Raw genomic sequence first — 22,298 nt, forward strand, 5'->3', positions numbered from 1 at the left:
CCATTGCAATGACTCCTTCTTGTTCAAGTGTTTGTGCCTCTGTTATAAACTATAATTCTGTAGTGATAAAGCAGAACTGTGGCAGAAAAACACCCTTGACTTTGAAAAGAAGCATCCATATATGTCATTGGTATCTAAAGGAGCTACTAAGACCAGTAAGGAGTTCATGCCCCTGGAAGAAGAGTAATAAAGAGCCGGCATCCTTCCCCTTGATTGCAGAGATGGAGTGAAAATCAGACTTTGCGCACTAACACGGTCATTTATCATTTCACGTTAGAGCCTTAATGCTAGCATTATAAGAACGTAATATGTGCATTGTGCCCCATGTTAGTTGTGAGTTACCTGGGAAAAGGTTTTTATTGGAGAGAAAGATATTTATACCACTGTAAGAGGGGGCACGTTTAACTCGGAGTGGGGTTTGGGGGGGGGGGTGGGTAGGTTTGGGAAGTGGTTTTGCATACACGGAGGTATGAACAGCAAAGTTGACATCACTGAAGATTTTCTACTGTTTGAATCGGTGAAAGGTACAAGAGGAGTTGATTTGTAGAATGCACGTTCTACTTAGCTTCAGCTAGGTACAAATCAACTCCTCTTGTACCTTTCACCTATTCAAACTGTAGAAAATCTTCAGTGATGTCAACTTTGCTGTTCATACCTCCGTGTATGCAAAACCACTTCCCAAACCTACCCCCCCCCCCAAAACCCCACTCCGAGATAAAAGTGGTATAAAATAAATAGTAGAGTGACATGTTGTTCTCTCTCTCGGCAAATAAGGAATGGGTATTTACCCTTTTTAAAAAAACATTAAGACTAGGGGACATTCCATGAAACTAGCAACTGGCAGATTTCACTCAGTACACAATCAAGTTATGGAATCTATTGCCAGAGGACATAATCAAGGCAGCTAACATAGTGGGGTTCAAAAGGTAAAGAAAGAAAAAAAAGAATAAAAACCTCACTACTGAGGCAAGAAGAAGCATAGAACATGATGCAGATAAAGGCCATATGGCCCATCCACATCACCTGCTCAGTTTTATAGTTCCTTCCTAATCCTCAGAGATCTCTTCTGCTTATCCCATGCTTTCTTGAATTCTGATATGGTTCTTGTCTCCAGTACTTCCACAGGGAGTCTGTTTCATGCCTCCACAACCCTATCTAAAGAAGTATTTCCTTAAATGACTCCTAAGACTACCCCTCATCCCATGACCCCTTGTTCCAGAACTTCCTTTCCATTGAAAGATACCTGCTGTCCCAGGGTGTGAAACATTTTTGAATACACATCAGACTAGATCCTTCAAATATTACTGGTATATTGATGACATTTTTATGATTGGGTCAGAGGGAGAAGAGACGCTCAAACATTTTCATAACTCCTTTAATGCACACCATCCTTCAAATAAATTCAAAATGAACCACTGCAGAGAAAAAGTTAACTTTTTGGACCCCACAGTTTCTATCAACAATGACCATCTATAAACATCTGTGTGATATCCCTACTGGGTCTGGACACTAGATGCCACTATCCCTGTCCTTAGAACACTTAGTAGGAGCCATCCATCCCTACAGGCCCTCTCACCAGGAGGCTTTGGATTGGGTGACTCAGTGTTATTTAACCCAGCCATTTTAACACTCTGGGGGTTCAGTTAAAGAGAGCAACTGCAGAGCAAAGATTTTTTTTCCACACTCTGGTAAAGCCTTCCGGCCTTGCACTAAGGAGTTTTCTTTCAGAGAGGATACCTCACCGTGCACTCTGACCCAGAGGGCCCTGCTTATTCTCAGTTACAGAGAGATAGATTGTTGAGCCTGACAGGGGCTCTCACCCGGGGACCAAAGACCTGGGAGCCTTCTCTAAACCCTAGGTGGGATCCAGCTGCGAGAGACAGTGAAGGTTAGAGGAGCTTCTGTTTGGAAAGGACTGAGTTTACCCTGCTTCTCTGGGGAAAGTCAACCTCATTGGCCGTCAGGGGCTGAAGACCGGTGAGCCCATTCACAACCTGACTGTGGCAAGCACCTGTGACAGCATGAACTCCAGTTCAGGAAGATGCATGAAGTATTTTGGAATTTGAATTAGAGGGGAGGGTTTTGGATCCCCCATCCTCACTGGGATTGCGGTGCAGGAAAAATAGCCTGATCCCATAGATTTTTCAACAAGACAAATCACCTGAATTAACAGCGAAGGATAAAAGAACAGCTGCACCAAACGAAGGAAGTTATCAGGGGAGATCCTATCCGGATCTGTGCACAACAAGGAACAGGGACAGGCAGGGTGTCTGAGGGAAAGAAGATGCCTAAAGGTAGGATTTTTGCAAATGGGCCCCCTGTAATAGGATTCCCTCACAGCTGCTGGGAGAGTTATGCACATTTAAAATCACCATTGCTCTACCCAGGGGTCTGTAATAAGGACACCTACCTACCTACACAGAAAGAAACCCTGTAACTACAGTCAGATGTATACCATCATTTTGGACACATGGACCTTAGTTAACTATAAGAATCAAACTGTATTTTAACACCTAATACTTATAGCCTCTCACCTCATGAGAAGCACCTAAAGTACAGCACACACACTGGCAACCGTTTTTCATTATCCAGGCCATAAGTGAGAGCTCCCCCCCCAATAAAAAGAGTCCCCCCCCAGGGATTAAGGGTCAGTGTGGGAGTTAATGGTTAGCCAGAGCAGACCCAGAAAATATAAATGTAGATTATGTGCCCTTGGGATTCAACACACCCCAAGTAAGGGTTACATCTGTATAGAGAAATTAGCTGACAGATACAGTTCAAGCTTCCATTCTTCACATACAAAAAAGCCTATTATCCCTATGTGGAAAGATCTCCAAATTGGTGTTCTTTTTCCCTTTTGGAAGTTCAAAATGGTGGGGGAGACCCTGGGATTTCCATTATTCAAAGTTTCAACTGTTTATGTAATACTCCTGAAGTCCATGGGATGACATTTGATGGGAAAGGTCAATGGGATATTTAATGTTAAGTGTGAGGGGGTAGTATGTTGGTCCCATTAAGAGCATTGGGTTAATATGATTGGTGGAAGCTGTGTCCCGTGGAAGTTTAAAATCTGGGGCAATTGGCAGGGGTGGGCCCTTTGTAGGATGGAGCTGGTAGAGAGAGTCCAGGATGTAGAGAGTTTAGAGTAGCCAGCCTGAGGGCTGGTGGGGGTCCAGAGATCCCTCTAATATGGAAAGGGCCCTGCAGTGGCTCTCCCCTCAAGGGAAAAAGCCTGAGGTCATGGTGTGAAGGAAAGATTTCCTCCTGAGAAAATTAGAAAGTAACAACGGAGTATGGAGGCGTTTCCTTCACCTGAGGGAGAAGCTGACAGGAGTAATAGCCTGATCCCATAGATTTTTCAACAACAAGGATTGATCCAAGATGAGAGCCCCAGTGAGTTCCAGAAAGTGGAGGTGGCTGGGGAGCCTTCACACCGCTGAAAGGATGGAGAGGGGAGGACCAACGAGAAGTTCAAGAGGTCCGAGGAGGTATGAGTAACAGTATGGGGTATGGAGGGAGAGGCCTTGTAAGTAAGGGATATAATCCTAATGTCCCACATTGAAGTTGATATTTAAAAGGATGAGAAATCTGTGAGTAATGTGCCTATTCTATGTGCTATGGTTAGTTTGGATAAAATGGCTAGTGTCCCTAGTGTGTGGAGTTTTTAAGCTCTGTTATGGGAAGGGATGTAAGCCACACATTTCAGAAAAGTGTTGTTAGGTGGACTTGGGAGATCTACTTTCTGTTCAATTGAAGGCTGAGATATTGGCACGTTGATTCTTGAGGGTGCCAGATAGTGTACAGTTGGGAGATTTTATTCTGATTGTAGTAGCCCATGAATTCTGAATATTCAGTATTTATATGCCTACCCGATTCTATTCCTATATATAGTGACTGACTGTAAACCAGAAATAAAGTTGAAAATTTTGTTTATCTGAGAGTGAGGTGGCTTTTTCTCAAAGCTTTATCATGCTATTATTAAGGGAAAAGCACATAGGCTAGTGTTCATGGAGGGGAGGAGATGAGTGTTCTCCCTAGCCAGTCAAGAGAATTGTGACATCAAACCCTCAACTTGTCTGAATGATCCGACAATTTCTCTGAATGATCCGAACCAAATGTGGCTCATCAAGCAGGCCAAATCTGTCACTCTCCTTCAAAATATCATAAATTCCTCTTTTTCAGAGAGTTGCCTTCCTCACTGCCTCAAGGAAGCTGTTGCCAAACCCACATAGAAGAAACCAAAGCTGGATCCCAGTGATAGTAGCAACTACAACTACAGGCCTGTCTCAAACATTCCATTCCTCAGTAAAATCATTGAAAAAGCAGTTCTGAATCAACTCAATGAGCTCCTCCAAGCCACTAACTCTCAGCCCAGCCTGTCTCACAGCACTGAAATATCTCTACTATGCTTGGTGGAAGATCTTTGCCTGTACCTGGATTGGGGGCAACAAGCCCTTGTGCTCTTGGATCTATTTGCAACTTTTGATATAGTAAACCAAGAGATTCTTTTTTCCTGAGAACTGGATTTGGGTCTTTCAGGTTCTGCACTAAATTGGTTTAAATCCTCCCTCCAGGACCATACGCAAACTATTTCCAAGGAAGGAACTGGCCTCTCACTTGTGATGTTCCACAAGGTTTCATCTTAGCTTCTACTTTGTTCAAGATCTATTTAGCCCCACTTGGTAAGCTAATTAGGAAATACCATATCCCATTCCATGTGCATGTAGATGCCATCCAACTATTGTGCCTCTTAAGCACTAATATTGCTCAAGATATTGCTAATCTAAACCTCTGGCTCAAGAAAATTGCAAGCTGGCTTCACTGCAATAAATTAAAACACCCCCCAAAAAACAGAAGTACTGTGGATTGGAAAATCAGACCACTCACATCTCCGTTCTAGAGTCACATTAGAAGGATCCACTCTGCCTCTCAAACATGCAGTCAGGAGTCTAGGTGTTATCCTGGATTCTAATTTCACTTTTGATGTCCAAATTCAATCTGTTACAAAATCTGCCTTCTTCCATCTTCTTGACTTCTTTGCTCCTTCTTGGATGATCATGCCTATGTGACAGTCATGAAGGTCTTCGTTATTTCCTGCCTGGACTATTGTATTTCCCTTTAACTGGTCTTATAAAAAAAAACTGATTCGACAGTTACAACTCAGACAAAATGCAGCTGCATGATCCCCGCTCAACACCAACAAATTTGATCGGATCATTCCTCTCCTAAAACTCCTTCATTGGCTTCCCATCACCTCTCGCACCTCTTTCAAACTTCTGCTCCTGGCTTTTAAGGCAATCAAGGGCCTGGCCTCTCCTACCTATGCTGTTGACTCTCTTTATACTCTCTGGCTCACTGTCTTTGCACTCTACCCAACACATGCCTGGTAGTACCCACCCCCAAGGAAATGTGGCTTGCTAGCACTAGGAAGAAAACATTTGCTGGTTCTGTCCTTTCTCTCTAGTATGCCTAGCCATTGAACACTAGGCTAACATCAGAACTCCAGTCTTTCAGGAAAAAACTGAAAACTTGGTTGTTTCTCGAGGCTTTCGGCCCATTAATGTATTTCACCAGCTCTCCACTCTAATTTGCATTGCTTGTTTTGCTTTTTTTAACTAGATGCTGTTGTTTATTTTCTGTTTCTCTTTCACTTTTATATCTGTGTTTTGGGTTTATGTTCCATGTAAGTTGTTATTTCAGCCTCCTTGGCCTTGTTGCTTTGTAATTCACTTTGAGCTCACATGTTGGAAGAGCATGTAATAAATAAATGATGATGATGATGATGATGATGAGTTATTCTTGCTGTTTTCTTTCAGGGTCTACTTCACTATCTGAATGACCCATAATGTTGAACCCACTAAATAAATTTGAGAGTCTCACCTCTTTCACATAATGTCAACACCACTCATCATTTTATGTGCCCTGGTACAGATAGGGGTTACCCACAGCTAAGCCACACGGTATTACTATGTATGCTGTGATCCAAAAGATAGGGATAAACACCTCAAAGATTTGACTGAAGCTTTCAAACAAAATCATCTTCAGGAAGATTGCTGAGTCACTTAACATACCCAGGACAAATCTACTACAATTCAAAGAAAGGGAAACTAGAGCGTGAGTACCCCTTGTAGTTACATATAGCCCTGAGCCGGAAAAATTAAGAAAAATCATAAAAGACCTACAGCCACTACTTCTGGAGGATGAATCTCTGAAATAGATGTTTCCTGCTCCACCAGTATGGGCTTCAGGCAACTACTTAATCTGAAGCAAAAATTAGTTAAAAGGAATCAGAAAAAAGAAAATGGCACAAACCTGTGCAATGTACAAGCTATGCCAATACATAATCATAGGTACCTATAATCATCCACTTGGGCAAAACATTCAAAGTAAAGAGATCCTTCTCATGTTCCTCCTCTAATGTATATATTATTCAGTGCAGAAAATGTGAAGAACCATGCTACATTGGCAGGTGCGGATTGGCCTATTGGGGGATCGCGCATCCCCCGGTGGGCCGGCCGCGCTAGTCACGTGGTCTGCCAAGCGTGGCCGTGACAGAGCCGCGCTCGGCAGACCACGTGGTATCTCCTGGGCCGGCCTGGGCGGCGAATCCCCGGGCTGGTCTTCATCGGGAATCCACCGCTGTACATTGGTGAGGCAGACCAGACATTAAAGGTAAAAGTCAGTTCACAAAGGTACAAGATCAAACACTACAGGAAAGCTGAAGTTGACATCTCTGTGGGGGAGCCCTTTTCAGAACCAGACAACTGTACCAATGACCTTATGTATGAACAAGATAATTAAAGGAACATTTAAAACAATTTAGGAAACTATTTTTTTGAAGTCAAAATGATTAGACACTTTGGAACTGACAAGAAAGGACTCAACAAAAACCTAGGTTTTTTTATCATGCTGTGAGCTATAAAATTATACTACCTGCCCCCTTCTTATCACCCATCACCCCCCTCCCCCACCCTTTTCCCCCACTTCACCTTCACCCTATCATTGGAATGCCTTTTATAACTCACATATTTCCTGGTAATGTCATCTTTTGCTCATTCTATTCTGACCTAAGGAAGAGAGTATTAGCTCTCAAAAGCCAGTCAATTAATGCATTGTTAGTCTAAGAGAAAGGTATCAACTTATATATGTTTTATTTCTTTTGCTGTTATTTGCAGGGGTGATATGATACAGATCTTCATATACCTGAAAGGTTTTAATGATGCACATTCGACAAACCTTTTCCGTTGGAAAGAAATCAGTAGAACTAGGGGTTCACAAAATGAAACTCCAGGGAGGACGACTCAGAATCGAACCAATGTCAGGAAATATTTCTTCACAGAGAGGGTGGTGGGTGCCTGGAATGCCCTTCCGGAGGGGCATGGAATAAACGCTGTGGATCCCTAAAGGCTAGAGGATGGGAATGAAGAAAAGAGTGCATGGGGGTAACTTGCTGGTGTGACGGTTATTACCCTTAACCAATAAGCCTTCATACTGTTGATGCAGCTCCATTATTGCTCTTTGCTTTAATAGCAGGGGGAAAAGGGGAATTAGATTCAGACAGCAACCAAAGACATTGGATTTTATGGTCTGGAAAAACAAATAAGCATGGGGGTAACTTGCTGATGCAGCTTTTACTAGGGATGTGCAGAGCAAAAGTTTATGTTAATAAGTCCATAAGTCGAAAGGGGGGGTCAATTTCGGTCAATATGGACATATGGAGAATTCCATAAGTTGAGTCTATGTCCATACGTGCAAATAAAAATTTAAACCCCTCACCCTCCTTAATCCCCCCCCCCAAGACTTACCAAAACTCCCTGGTGGTACAGCAGGGAGTCAGGACGCCATTTCTGAACTCCTTTGCGAGGAGCACGTGACGTCAGCGTCACGTCGGAGTGAAGCGGCGTCACGTGATTCCCCGCGCGATCGCTCCGGGACCCTCGTTGCACCCAAAAGGAACTTTTGGCCAGCTTGGGGGGGCCTCCTGACCCCCCCCCAAGCTGGCCAAAAGTTCCTTTTGGGTGCAACGAGGGTCCCGGAGCGATCGCGCGGGGAATCACGTGACGCCGCGTCACTCCGACGTGACGCTGACGTCACGTGCTCCTCGCAAAGGAGTTCAGAAATGGCGTCCTGACTCCCTGCTGTACCACCAGGGAGTTTTGGTAAGTCTTGGGGGGGGATTAAGGAGGGTGAGGGGTTAAAATTTTTATTTAGGATCAACAATCGCGATTTCCAACTTATTCAACATAGCTATGTTGAATAAGTTGGAAATCCGATCGTTTTCGCCTCATCACTTTTTTAAGTTAAAAAAAATAATAAGTTGCGTTTTACATTTAAGTTCAAAACGAATGCACACCCCTAGCTTTTACTACCTTAACCAATAAGCCTGATACTTTGGATGCAACTCCAACATTGCTCTCTGCTTCATTGGCAAGAGGTAACAGGGACTTGAACTCAGACAGCAACAAACCAGGGTCCTAACTTTGACGGTTTGGGAAACTAAGTAAGGGGGTGACCTGTATGGCGCAGCAGATGCTATCTGAAGCTTGCTGGGCAGGCTGGATGGACTGTTTGGTCCTTTTCTGCTGTCATTTTCTATGTTTCTATATTTCTATAGTGTCAATCTTTATTTCTGAAGAATAAACACGTGATAGATTCATGTGTTTAATTTTGGAGACTGTGGTGTGATTCCTAGCTGTGTAATTAAAGAAATATGCCTAGGAATCAGAAAATCAGAACTACAAATCCATGCTTGCAAAACCAGAACTGGACTAGCTTGATCAGTTGACCCAGGGTGAGGTGGCAACACTAAGGTAAGTAGATATCTAATTCAGTTCTTCTGCTCCTTTTTTAACAGGTACTACATTAGACATTATCTAATTATTATGATATCACTTCTGTAAATTACCAGAGTAATCTTGGATGTAACATCTCAAGTCTAGAAAACATCCATTCTCCTCAATCTGCATTTCAGGACTGATAGATCTCATTTGCTCCTTGTCAAACCTCTTTTTTTTCTGTGAAATATCAAAGTAAAGCACTTGATCAGCAGATCAGTTTTATTAACCACCCTTCACCATATTATTCTACACCTGCTTCTTTCTATTATTTATGGTATGTACTAGTGTAAACTGCCTTTCAAAAATGATGGGTTACATTTGCATCCTATTGTGTCCCCACTCCAATATAACCCTCTCTTTCCTCTCTTTCCTCTCTGAACCCACCCAACAAAACAATATTAAACCCAGCCCCTCTCCATCTGAAACCTTGCCTCCACGTGACTGCAAAAATTAAGCTCCCAGGATCCCCCAACCCTCTCTTACCCCAGGGCAATACAAGCAGAGAAGTAGCCTGTTGTGATTCTGCGAGCGAGTCAGGCCCGCAAGCTACTCACTCACCTTCTAACTCCACGGACGCCGCTGACCCCCGATGCTGGTTGGTGCCACTTCTGTCCTGTGCAGCCTTGAGCCACTGGTAGCACCGCTGTTGCAGCCACTCAGCGGCAAGAGGAACACCATTGCACCATCTGACACCACCTCTGCTTTATTCACAGCCGCAGGGCCGCCTACTCTGCAGAGCCGTAGCATGCCTATGGCCAATATGGCCAAGGCCATAGCCACCGCTATTGAAAGGTGCCATAGTGCCATCGCATGAGGGGCCTCAGTAAAGTGGAAAAGCAGAGTAACCTGCCAGCCAGTTACATTGATGATTCTGGCGAAGCCGAACTACTTTTCAACTCATAGGCATCGGAATCGGGGTGTAGCCAAAAACAGAAGAAGGCTCATTGGTAGCAGTGGGATGATGCATGATTTCCTGAACGCTGCTCACTCCCGCACTGCAAGGCCGTGATCCTTCCATTCTTCAGGAGCAGAGAGGGTGAATGAGGGGATCGTGATAGCACCCTGCGGGAGTGAACAGCGTTCAGGAAATTATGGGAATTGGGGAACAAGATTTCTGGGGAGTAGGGGGGCTGGGAGGGGAAAGGAGGCTGGGGAGCAAGACTGCTGGGAAGTGGAGGTCTGGTAGAGGTGGGCCTGTTCAGCAAGACTGCTCGAGAGTGGGGTTTCTGGGATGAAAGAGGCATCTAGAAAGCAACACTTCTGGGGAGTGGGGGGTCTAGGTGGGGAGAGGGGGCTGGGGGTTAAAACTCCTGGGGAGTAGGATATTGGAGAGGAGAGTGGACCAAGAGTGTTGGGGAGTGGGGGGAAGGGGGGGGGGAAGGGGAGCAAGACTGTGTGGGAGCATGTGTGTGGGAGAGTGAGAGAGAGAGCAAGTATGTGGGAGACAGAGGGAACAGGTGTGTATTCATGTGGGAGAGAGAGAGAGAATGAGCTTGTGTGTGGGAGACTGACTTCACTTTCTCTCTGCCTGCTAATCATGACAATTTTAGGGTTTCTGGAAATCAAAAGTTCCATGATATGGGTAATGGGTGATTTTTTTAAATCCTTATTAGTTCTAATTATGAGGTATTATTTGATGTGTTATTTGAAATATTTTATTGATGTTTGGAACATTTTAATGTGAGTTTGTCTGTTGTGTTTTGGACATTGAAGCGTGGGCCCTTGGTTGCCGTAAGAGATAGTTCCTCCCACAGGGCAGGGCCCCTGTGGGGACTTGCAGAGATAGGCTAGCTCAAGGCAGAGATGGACACAGAGAATTAGCTTTATTGTACTGCAACGTAGATGGTGACCAAGGAATGGGTGATGATTCCAGCCAGGAGATGAGGAACCAGATGGCAATGTTCCATCTAGGCTGCAGGGTGGAAAAGGCAGTTCCACGGTCTCACCAGGTCTCAAGAGGGAGATGGGTCCGGTACTGGTCCGCGAAGTGGGGTAGGCCGAGAACCCAAGCTTAGATGGAATAGCCAATAGATCCGCTAGTGGTCTGCGGTGTAGGGTAGGCCGAGGATCTATGGAGAGAGAGATGAGACAATGCAAAGACAGAACTGAAGCAGCAGTACTCACTCCCATGCTGGTAGTTGACGAGAGAGGGAATCCCCGAGGAGCGGAGGTCCCGGACGAACAAGGCCCCCGAGGAGCGGGTACTGTAGGCGTCCTGGTAACTGAGTAGGCAACCCCGAAGGGAAGGTAGGAGGCCGGCAAGGGCCCCGAGGAGCGGGTACCTTAGGCATCCTAGTTGGTAGGAGATAACCCTGGAGGGTAAGGAGGAGCGAGGCAAGGCCCCCGTGGAGTGGGTACCTAAGTCGTCCTGAAGCGAGCGTACACAGAGTGGGAGCGTCTAGTAACGTGGAGAGAACAGCATGGAGGATTTCTTGCTAACTCAAAGAAGGAATCATGAGCAGAGATTAAATACCAGAGCTAGTGACATCATGCAGTGGGGACGCCCCCGAGGTTCCCGCCATGACGCACATAAAGGTCGGTGTTGCACGCACGCGCATGCTCTAGGTGACTCCTGGAGAAAGATGGCGAATGCAATCACCCATGCCGGGCCGAGGACGCCGGAGGGTTCATTAAGGAGCGGAGGCAGCCATCTTTCCAAAATGAACTGAGTCAGGTAGAAGAAAGTTGAGCAATAGAGGGCACAGCCGTCTGCGGCCGACGGGCGCAACAGTACCCCCTTACAAGGGCTCCCCCGGGGGATTCGGCTTCCGAGGATGAGACTGATGGAAGCAACGGAGCATGTCTTTATCCAAGATATTGGCCATGGGCTCCCAAGAGTTCTCCTCCAGTCCGTATCCTTTCCAAGAGATAAGGTACTCCCATCATTTACCTCTCTTGCGTACATCCAAGATGTCATCAATGGTATATGCGATATCTTCTTCTGCATCAAGCTGTGCTGGTTTCGGAGCTTTGCTGGAAAATTTGGACAGTATGAGAGGTTTCAGTAGTGCCACGTGAAAAGCATTATGAATCTTCTTGGATGGCGGTAGCCTCAAACTGTAAGTCAAATTCCCAAGACATCAGAGGATGGCAAAAGTACCGATGTACCGAGGAGCAAAACGTGTGGAGGGTAGCTTTAGGTGGAGGAACTTTGTACTAAGCCATACTTTGTCCCCAGGCTGAAATTGAGGAGCCTTCCTATGGTGAACATCATAAGTCTTCTTGGCTCTTTCTCCCGCCTTGAGAAGTAGATCCTTAGTCTGTTTCCACAATTGTTGCAATTCCATTGCGGTGGTCTGAGCTGCTGGAGATGACACGGAGAGTGGCAGAGGTAATGGGGATAATGGTTGGCGGCCATACACCACTTGAAAGGGTGTTGATCCCGTGGCAGCAGCTGGATGTGAGTTTAGGGCGAATTTGGCCCAAGGAAGTAATTCTGCCCAGTCACTTTGTCTAGTATTCACATATGAGCGTAAGAATTGCTTGAGCGTCCGATTCATTCACTCTGTTTGGCCATTGGACTGTGGGTGATAGGCCGAGGTCAGATCCAATGTGATGCTGAACTTCCAACACAGAGCCCTCCAGAAGTTTGCGGTCTGGACGCCTCTATTAGACAGAATGTGTTTGGTCATGCCTTGGAGACGAAAGATGTGCTTCACGAATAATTTAGCTAATTCAGCAGTGGATGGTAATCCTGGCAGGGCCAGAAAATGTGCCATTTTCGAAAACCGATCGACGGTCACCCAGATCGTATTATTTCCGGCAGAAGGGGGTAAGTCTACTACGAAGTCAGTCACGATGTGCTTCCAAGGTTCCTTTGGTACAGGTAGAGGTTGGAGAAGACCCCAGGGAGTCTGGCAGGAGGTTTTGTTTTGCGCAGGTGGCGCAAGAAGCCACATAGGCTTGGACATCAGTCTTCATGGTAGGCCACCAATAGAACCGTTGGAGCATAGCTAATGTATGTTCTTGCCCGGGGTGACCGGCCAGACGGGAGTCATATGCCCACTTTGACAATTTCTTCCTCATTCCCTGTGGCACCACTGTCTTACCAGCAGGGACTGTGTGAGTGACTGCTAACACCACCTTCACCGGACTGATGATATGATGAGGTTCATTGGGTACGTCCACCATAGAGAAGGAGCACGAAAGAGCTTCCAGCCATGGACGCCATTCTTCAAAGGCCAATTTTATAGCTAACAATTCTTTATCTCCGATTCCATAATTCTTCTCGGCAGGAGAAAATCGTTGTGAAAAGAAAGAGAAGGGATGGAGAATATTGGCATCACTATACTGGCTTAGTACTGCTCCCATGCTGACGTCAGAGGCGTCGACCTCGGCGATGAAAGGATGCTGAGGATTAGGATGACGAAGACAAGGCTTGGTCTGGAAGGCTTCTTTGAGAGTTTGGAAAGCTGCCACTGCCTCAGCAGACCATCGAGATGGATCAGCCCCCTTTCTAGTCATGGCCGTGAGTGGTGCTGTTAAGGTGGAGTAGTGTTTGATGAAGGTACGATAATAGTTTGTGAAGCCGAGGAAACAGAGTAAGGCTTTTAAGCCAGTGGGTTGAGGCCACTCTTGAATGCTTTTCAGCTTTTCTAGGGTACATCTGGAAGCCATTCTTGGAAACAATGTACCCCAGAAATGGCACTGACTCCTGATGAAAAGCACACTTCTCGAGCTTCGCATAAAGGCGATTGTCAGGTAGCCTTTGTAGTACCTTTATCACATCGGCCTGGTGGGTCCGGAGTTCCTGGGAGAAAATCAGGATGTCATCTAAATATACCACCACGCACTGGTACAGTAAGTCCCACAGAATATCATTCATCATATTCTGGAACTCCGCTGGTGCATTGCACAGTCCAAAAGGCAAGACTAATTATTCGAAGTGCCCATCACGGGTGTTAAAAGCTGTCTTCCATTCATCTCCTTGGTGGATTCGGACCAAATTGTAGGCCCCCTTTAAGTCCAGCTTAGTAAACACCTTGGCCCCCTGGAGTCTGTCGAACATTTCGGTCATCAACGGTAGAGGATAGTGATCCTTGATGGTGATTTCATTGAGACCTCTGTAATCGATACAAGGGCGAAGAGATCCATCTTTTTTCCCAACAAAAAAGAACCCCGTGCCAACCGGGGATTTAGAGAACCCTTTTTGCAGGTTCTCTTGGAGACAGGCCTTCCCTTAGGAGGCTCCGAATTAGGTTTGAGATTTATCGCACAATCAAAGGTCCTGTGTGGAGGTAATACATCTGCTGCTTGCTTGGAGAAGATGTCCTGAAAAGACGCATATTGTAGCGAAAGGCCAGGTAATGAGGGAGTCATCGACATGCAGGGCAGTGGTGAAAAATTGGCTAGGCAACGATCATGGCAGCCAGGACCCCACTCAAAGAGTTCCATGATGGTCCAATTGAACTGAGGTGTATGTTCCTGTAGCCACGGTAGGCCGAGTACCATGGGATGAATAGCCTTTTCAAGGAGCAGGAAAGAGAAGTTCTCAGTGTGTAAGGCCCCGGTGCAAAGGCATATGGGCTGTGTGGTAAGCGATATCTCACCTGGAAGTAGTTCTCCATGTATAGAAGACAGCAGTAGAGGGGTAGCTATTGGTGTAGTAGGAATTCGCAGATGATCTGCAATTCTTTTCAGCATAAAGTTTCCTCCGCACCTGAGTCCACGAGTGCGAGTGTTGAGAATTCAAGGCCTCCGGAGATGAGAGAGATGGGGAGAGATAATGGAGAAGAGGGTGCAGTTAGACCTAGGAGGAGTCCTCCAGCAGATCCTAGGCCTGGTCTTTTCCCGGACAGATAGGGCAGGTCTGAACAGCATGGCCGTATTGGCTGCAGTACATACAGAGACCTGAGTGTCTGTGAAAACGTCTCTCTTTAGAAGTCAGGTGACTGCGTCCTAACTGCAAAGGCTCCTCTTCACTGGGTGCAGAAGATTGGTCTGAAGTCTAATACATGGCTTGAGGTCGATTGCTCCCCGTAGGGTGCTTCTTTTGACCCATTGCTTCTTGAGTCTGGTCGCGTAGCCTGCGATCTACTCTCCCAGCTAAATCAATGAGAGATTCCAGAGTGTCTGGCAAGTCACGAGTGGCAAGTTCGTCTTTTATACGGGTGTTGAGGCCCTCTAAAAATATAGCATTTAGACATCCCAAGTCCCAATGAAGCTCAGATGCTAGTGTCTTGAATTCAATAACATAGTATGGTAAATGCTTGTTTCCTTGTTGAAGGTGAAGAAGAGTAGACCCTACAATAGTCTGACGTGCTGGATCATCAAATACAGATTTGAACAGGTTCAAGAAGTCAGTCAGATCATTCAAAACAGGGTAGCTGCATTCCCAGAGTGGTGAAGCCCAGGCCAGGTCTCTTCCATCAAGTAGCGATAGGATATACGTAGTCTTGGAAACAGCAGTGGGAAAGTAGTTCGGCTGCAACAAGAAGTGCATACAGCACAGGTTGATAAAACCCCTGCACATCTGGGCATCACCAGAGAAGCATGTAGGAGCTGGTAGCGGTTCAGTGGTGCGAACAGAAACCACTTGAGGAGAAGAATCTTTCTTTGGAACCATTAGTATATTCAGTCAGGTATTCAACTGGTTGCAAGCAGCGGCTAGTGTCTCCAGAGATTTCTGTTGCTCTGTAATCAGCTGGGCCAGGCCAGGAATGGCCTGTAAGGCTGCGAGCTGAGCCAGGTCCATGGAGTTAGCAATCTGTTGTGTTTTGGACACTGAAGCGTGGGCCCTTAGTCGCTGTAAGAGATGGCACCTCCCACAGGGCGGGCCCTGTGGGGACTTGCAGCGATAGGCTAGCTCAAGGCACAGATGGACACAGAGAATTAACTTTATTGTACTGCAACGTAGATGGTAACCCGAAGAACGGGTGATGATTCCAGCCAGGAGATGAGGAACCAGATGGCAATGTTCCATCTGTAGGTTGCAGAGTGGAAAAGGCAGTTCCATGGTCTCACCAGGTCTCAAGAGGGAGACGGGTCCGGTAGTGGACTGCGAAGTGGGGTAGGCCGAGAACCCAAGCTTAGATGGAATAGCCAATAGATCCGGTAATGGTCCGCGGTGTGGGGTAGGCTGAGGATCGATGGAGAGAGAGATGAGACAATGCAAAGACAGAACTGAAGCGGAAGTATTCACTCCAATGCTGATAGTTGAAGAGAGAGGGAACTCTTGAGGATCGGAGGTCCCGGTCGAACAAGGCCCCCAAGGAGTGGGTACTGTAGGTGTCCTGGTAACTGAGTAGGCAACCCCGAAGGAAAGGTAGGAGCATGGCAAGGGCCCCTAGAAGCGGGTACCTTAGGCGTCCTAGTTGGTAGGAGATAACCCCGGAGGGTAAGGAGGAGTGAGGCAAGGCCCCCGTGGAGCGGGTACCTAAGTCGTCCTGAAGCGAGCGTACACAGAGTAGGAGCGTCTGGCAACGTGGAGAGAACAGCATGGAGGATTTCTTGCTAACTCGAAGAAGGAATCGTGAGCGGAGATTAAATACCAGAGCTAGTGACGTCATGCGGTGGGGATGCCCCGAGGTTCCCGCCATGACGCATGTAAAGGATGGGGCTGCGTACGCGCGCATGCCCTAGGTCAGTGGTCCCCAACCTTTTTTGCACCAGGGACCGGCTTCAAGCAAGACCATTTTTCCATGGCCCAGCAGGGTGGGGTGGGGGTGGGGCAGGGGCGGGGCTTTGGTCATATGGGGCGGGGTTATGGATGGGGTTGGATTTTAGTGCATACTTATTTAAATTATGACATTTATAAATCCTGCACCTCCAGTTCTGTAACTCTGTGCATCCACTGAAATTCCCCCAAACAATGGAGCTTGGATGTTTCCCTTACAGCTCATCATACTAAAAGATATTTTCAAATTCTGGTGTCACCTCACAGTAACAGCAGCACAAACACCTTCCACTGCCAGACACATTGTGAACTAACACAAAACCTTACAAAAAAGACACTCAAAATCTATACTGCAATCCCATTGTAACACAACAGTAATAACAGCAAGGACTCAAACAATAATAACCCTACCTGTGAAAAAGCAAGGGTAAATATTACACTGGGTCCTAGAATACCAATACACCACCTACTGAGGAAACAAAACAAACCCGATTGCTATAGATCCTTATGTTAGCAGAATCTCTCATCATGGTCACACTCGCTGAGCAGAGACAGACCCTCACCAAATACAGAATACAAAATAAAGGAGCACAAATTAGAAAAAACTGAAATGGAAACCCCAAGAAGCCAGACTCTGTGTATTAACAATGGAAAAACAGAACCACCATTTCTCATAAAACAAATAAAATCAAGAAACATAAAGTATCAGATATAATAGTAAAACCATACTAATAAAAGAATACGTTAAAACTACTGATAAATAGAATTTCTATTAATTAAAAACATATACATTTTTTACAATTTTGCAAACACCAATAAAATATTTCAAAACAGCATATATATCAAATAACACACAATAATTAAAACTAATAAGGATTTTAAAAAGCCCCTGCTGTCCATACATGCGAGCTCTTGATTTCCAGTCACCCTGATATTGTCAAGGATTAGGAGGTTATCCTCTCTCTCTCACACATACTCACATGTCCATTCTCTCTCACACATATACTGTCACATACATACAAATTCATGCTCTTATACCCACCATAACCTCTCGCTCTCACAGACACTGACACACTCTCAGGCTGTAAGATACTCTCTCCCCCTCCATACACACCCCTCCCACACACACACTCTTACTCCCCTGGATTTTCTCATACACACTCATGCTCTCACTCTCACTGGCTCCCTCACAACCTCAGAGCCTCTCTCATTCCTCTGCTGCCACTGTCACTGTTGCCGCATGACTATTGGGGAGGTGCTGATTGCTGCTACTGGCACTGAAGCCCATTCTGCTGCCTCCTCTGTGCAGGCCCCATGGGCTTCCAGTTCCTCCATGCTGATCTCGTACATTGTGAGATCCGCATAGAGAAAGTGCTACTCTTGCACATTCCCAAAGATTACATGTGCCAATCAGTAAAAAGTAATTTTTTTTTTACATCTGCTGTCTGATCTTAGTTTTCTAATCGGTTGTCACAGGCTTTTTTTTCCCACCTTCTCTTTCTTATTTTTTTGCCAATTCCTTTTATATTGCCTTTTTTTCTATTTCTTTTCTCTCCATCTGTATTCTTCCCTCAAACACACAGTCAGGTTCTCATTCTCATATGCTTTCTCTCTCTCTCTCTCTCTCTCTCTCTCACACACACACACACAGGCTCTCACTCTCACATGCTCTCTCTCATACAATCATTCATACACACAGTCTCACTGGCATATGCTGTCTGACTCTCACACACATGGGCTCTCTCTCACTTCCACATGCTGTCTTGCTCAAGCACAGGCTCTCACTGTCACATGCTGTCTCTCTCACACACACAGAGGCTCTCACATGCTGTCTCTGCAAACATTCAGGTCTTCACTCCCACACACAGTCTCTCAACTCATCTCATACACGCACACATACACACTCTACAAACCCTCAGCCTCTCTCTCACCTCTAGGCCTCCTCTTCACGGGCCGCTGCAGGATGGGCTCTGCAGCGGCCTTGGTCTTCTCGGGCCGCACTGCTCCTCTTCTGCACGCGGCTGATGCTCCTCCTCCTTCCTGTCCGTGCGGCTCCGGCAACATTTTTCTTCCAGGGCCGCGAGGGCAGGAAGGAGGTGGAGCACCTGCACGTTTAGACGCGATTGTTTTCTGGGCTGTGGTGACGTGAGCTCCACCACGGCCCTGTTGATCCTCTTGCTTTTCGGGTCACGCCTCCTCCCTTTTGGGGTTGGAGGAGGCGGGTCTCCAGCCTCGCCCCGCCTCCCTGCAGCAGCCAATGAACGGTAGCCAGGGAGAGCGGCGCTGCGAACCGGCAAAAATCCCCCAATGGCCCGGTCCTGGTCCGCGGACCGGTGGTTGGGGACCCCTGCCCTAGGTGACTCCTGGAAAAGATGGTGAATGCAATCGCCCATGTAATTCTGTTTTTTTGTGGCTCTTTCAGGGTCATGCCCATGCCAAAGATGCATTACAGTAGGCCTAATACCATATGAGTTCCAACTGTCTCTTGCTTTTTTGCAGGGTTTTCTGGTTTGCACCACAGCAATGCATGCAAATATAATATATACATTGAAAGTGATATTTTTACCTCAGAAGACTGTGCTTTGGATGTCCTTTTTCATGTAAAATCTGTTATTATAAATGCATAATTTTTAATTGTCTGCGAGGAGGGTGTGATGGGTGGGGGTACAAGGCTGTAAGGTTTTCCTAGAGCACCTAATACCCTTGCACTGGCCATGTATAAATATTTAACAAAGTTTCCCAACTCATGGTATTGTATTATGTGTTGTGTAATGGGCGAGGATGCAGTTTTTCACTTGGCCATAGGCACCACATTGCCTGACTACGGCTCTGCGACTCTGCTCACCATCCCTCCTGCCCCAGTATTCTTCCTAGATGCGCGCACATGCCTCTGCTGCTTATTTAAAGGGCCTTCGGCGGGAAATGCCACAGCACCTCCTGATGATGTCATCTCTAGCCAGCCCTATAAAAGGGCTCTTCAGTCTTTGGTCCTGGCCTTTGCAATGGTTTGCTAGCACCTTCAAGGTCTTTGTTGTTGCTTGTTAGAAGTTCCTGGTCTCTTGTTGGTTTCTGGTTCCTGTCTTCATTCCTGCATTCCATGTCTTGTTTCTGATTTGAAATCTTCATCCTGTCCATAGACTTCAGAGCATTTGTTTGCTGGTCCAAGTCTCCAGAAGTCCCTTGGTTTTAAAGCCTTCTTCCAAGTTCCTGTATTCAGGGGTCCCATCCCTGGTCCTGAGTTCCTGAGTCTGAGTTCCTGAGTCTAAGTCCGAGTTCCTTATTCTTGTTTCTGGTCTTCAGATCTTTTGTTTCAGCTTCCACCTTGTTCCTGAGTCCAGTGCCTGCACCGTTATCAGCATGGACCTCAGCCAGCCCTGGGATTATGCAGGTTGTGCCAAAGCACAGGGGCTCAAGCTCTTGAGCGTCCATCTGTGCTCACAACAGATTGTGAAGGCCCATGATCTTGGTGATCATGTCTCTGCAAAAGACTTTCCATGCTTTAACTCTTGTATTTTGCTGAGGTTTTTTTTCCCTACGACCCACAGGAGACACCTGCATTCAGATTTTCATTCCAGTTCTTCAGCCTCATAAGAACATAAGAACATAAGAAAATGCCATACTGGGTCAGACCAAGGGTCCATCAAGCCCAGCATCCTGTTTCCAACTGTGGCCAATCCAGGCCATAAGAACCTGGCAAGTACCCAAAAACTAAGTCTATTCCATGTTACCATTGCTAATGGCAGTGGCTGTTCTCTAAGTGAACTTAATAGCAGGTAATGGACTTCTCCTCCAAGAACTTATCCAATCCTTTTTTAAACACAGCTATACTAACTAACCTCGATTCAAGCCATGTCTTTGTTCAAGAACTACAACCATGTCTTTGTCCAGTTTGTCTTGTATGGTTCCTCACTTCAGTTTCTGGAATCAAGATTTCCTGGATCCTGTGTCTGTCCCCTCCATAGCCAAAGAGAAGAGGCTGGAGGGAGGGTCTTTGAGGAGGGGGTACTCTTGTCATTCTACTCGCGGGACAGGCCTGAAGTGGCTCACTCACCTTCCAACTCCACAGATGCCGCCGACCCCCAATGCTGGCAGGCACCGCTTCTGTCCTGTGAGGCCTTAAGCCGCTGCCAGCACTGCCATTGCAGCTGCTCTGCGATAGGAGGAATGCTGTTGCACCATTCAACACCACCTCTGCTTTCTTTGCAGCCTGAACCTGAAGGCTACTGACTCTGCCTCGCCATTGCTCCTGCCTGGAGTTCTCCCTAGGCGCGCGTGTGCGCCTCTGCTGTTAATTTAAAGGGCCTACAGTGGGAAATACCGCGGCACCTTCCGATGATATCATCTCCAGGCATCCCTATAAAAGGTCTCTTCAGTCTTTGCTCCTGGCCTTTGCAATAGTTTTCTAGTACCTTCAAGGACCTCATTGTTCCTCGTTCCTTGTTAGATGTTCCTGTTCCTGGTCTCTCATTGGTTCTTGGTTCCTGTCTTCAGCGTCTTCATTCCTGAGTCTGTCTTCATTCCTGCATTCCACGTCTTGTTCCTGATTTCAAGTCTTCACCCTGTCCAGAGTCTTCATTTGCTGGTCCAGGTCTCTGGAAGTCCCTTGGTTTAAAAGCTTTGTTCGAAGTTCCTGAATTCCGGGGTCCTGTCCCTGGTCCTGAGTTCCTGAGTCTGAGTCTGAGTTTCTGTTCCTGGTCTTTGGAGTTCTTGTTTCAGCTTCTGCCTTGTTCCTGAGTCCAGTGCCTATACCGCTATCATCATAGTCCATGACCAGTCCACGGGTTGCATATGGAGCGTAGCGTGCCCGACCTCCTCAGAGCCTTCATCATGTGCCAAGTCCTGATGCCAAGTTCTCATTAAATTCCAAGATCAGAGTCTGCTCCGCTTTCAGTGTGATCCATGTCCAGCCCTTGGGCTGTGCAGGGTGTGCTGTGGCACAGGGCTTTCTCAGAGTTTCATCAAGTTTCCAAGTTTTCAATGTCTTCGTCTAGTTCCAAGTCTTCAGTGCTTTTGTTTCATTCCAAGTCTTCGGTGCCTTTGTCTTGTCCAAGTCTTCAGGGCCTTTGTATAATTCCAAGCCCTCAGTGCCCTTGTCTAGTTTTAAGTCTTCAGTACTTTCATCATGTCCTCAATTCCAGAGCCATCTTCAGTCCTCACCTTTGTCTGCCCTAATGTTCAAGCCATTCCTAAGTGGCAAGTCCAAAAGGGCTTTCGGAGTGGCCGGAGGGCTACCCCAGAGACCAGCATTGTGCGTGCTGGACATCCAAGTGCTCCTCTTCCAAGCCAAGTGCATTCCTAGTTCCAAGACAAGAGTATTCCTGGTCCAGTCAGCCCATGCTTGATGTGTTCACCCGCCAATAGCGTGGACCACGGCCAGCCCAGAGGTTGTGCAGGTCGCACCGCGGCACAGGGGTTCATGCTCTCAAGTGACCATCTGTGCTCGCAACATAGCTTAATGATTAAAGCAGCAAGCTATGAACCAGAGAAACCAGAGTTCAAAGCCACTACTGCTTCTTGTGATATTAGGTACGTCACTTTACTCTTCATTGTCTCAGGTACAAATTTAGAATTGTGAGCCCTCTGGGGATAGGGAAATACCTGCAGTGCCTGAATGTAAACCACTTTGAAAAGCTGAAAGAATATAAATAAGAGTCTGTGGAAAGTGTATTCAGTTTAGAGAAGGATTTAGGGTTTAAAAGTAACCCCCAAAAGGTGAGTTTTTAGACTGGACTTGAAAATGGCCAGAGAGTGATCATGATGCACCAAATCAGGAAGTCTATTCCATGTATATGATGCAGTGAGGTAGAAAGCTTGGACTCTTTATTAAGGTCTGTACTTATCCCATT

Source organism: Rhinatrema bivittatum, chromosome 2 (assembly GCF_901001135.1).
Source record: "Rhinatrema bivittatum chromosome 2, aRhiBiv1.1, whole genome shotgun sequence".
Lineage (NCBI taxonomy): Eukaryota > Metazoa > Chordata > Amphibia > Gymnophiona > Rhinatrematidae > Rhinatrema > Rhinatrema bivittatum.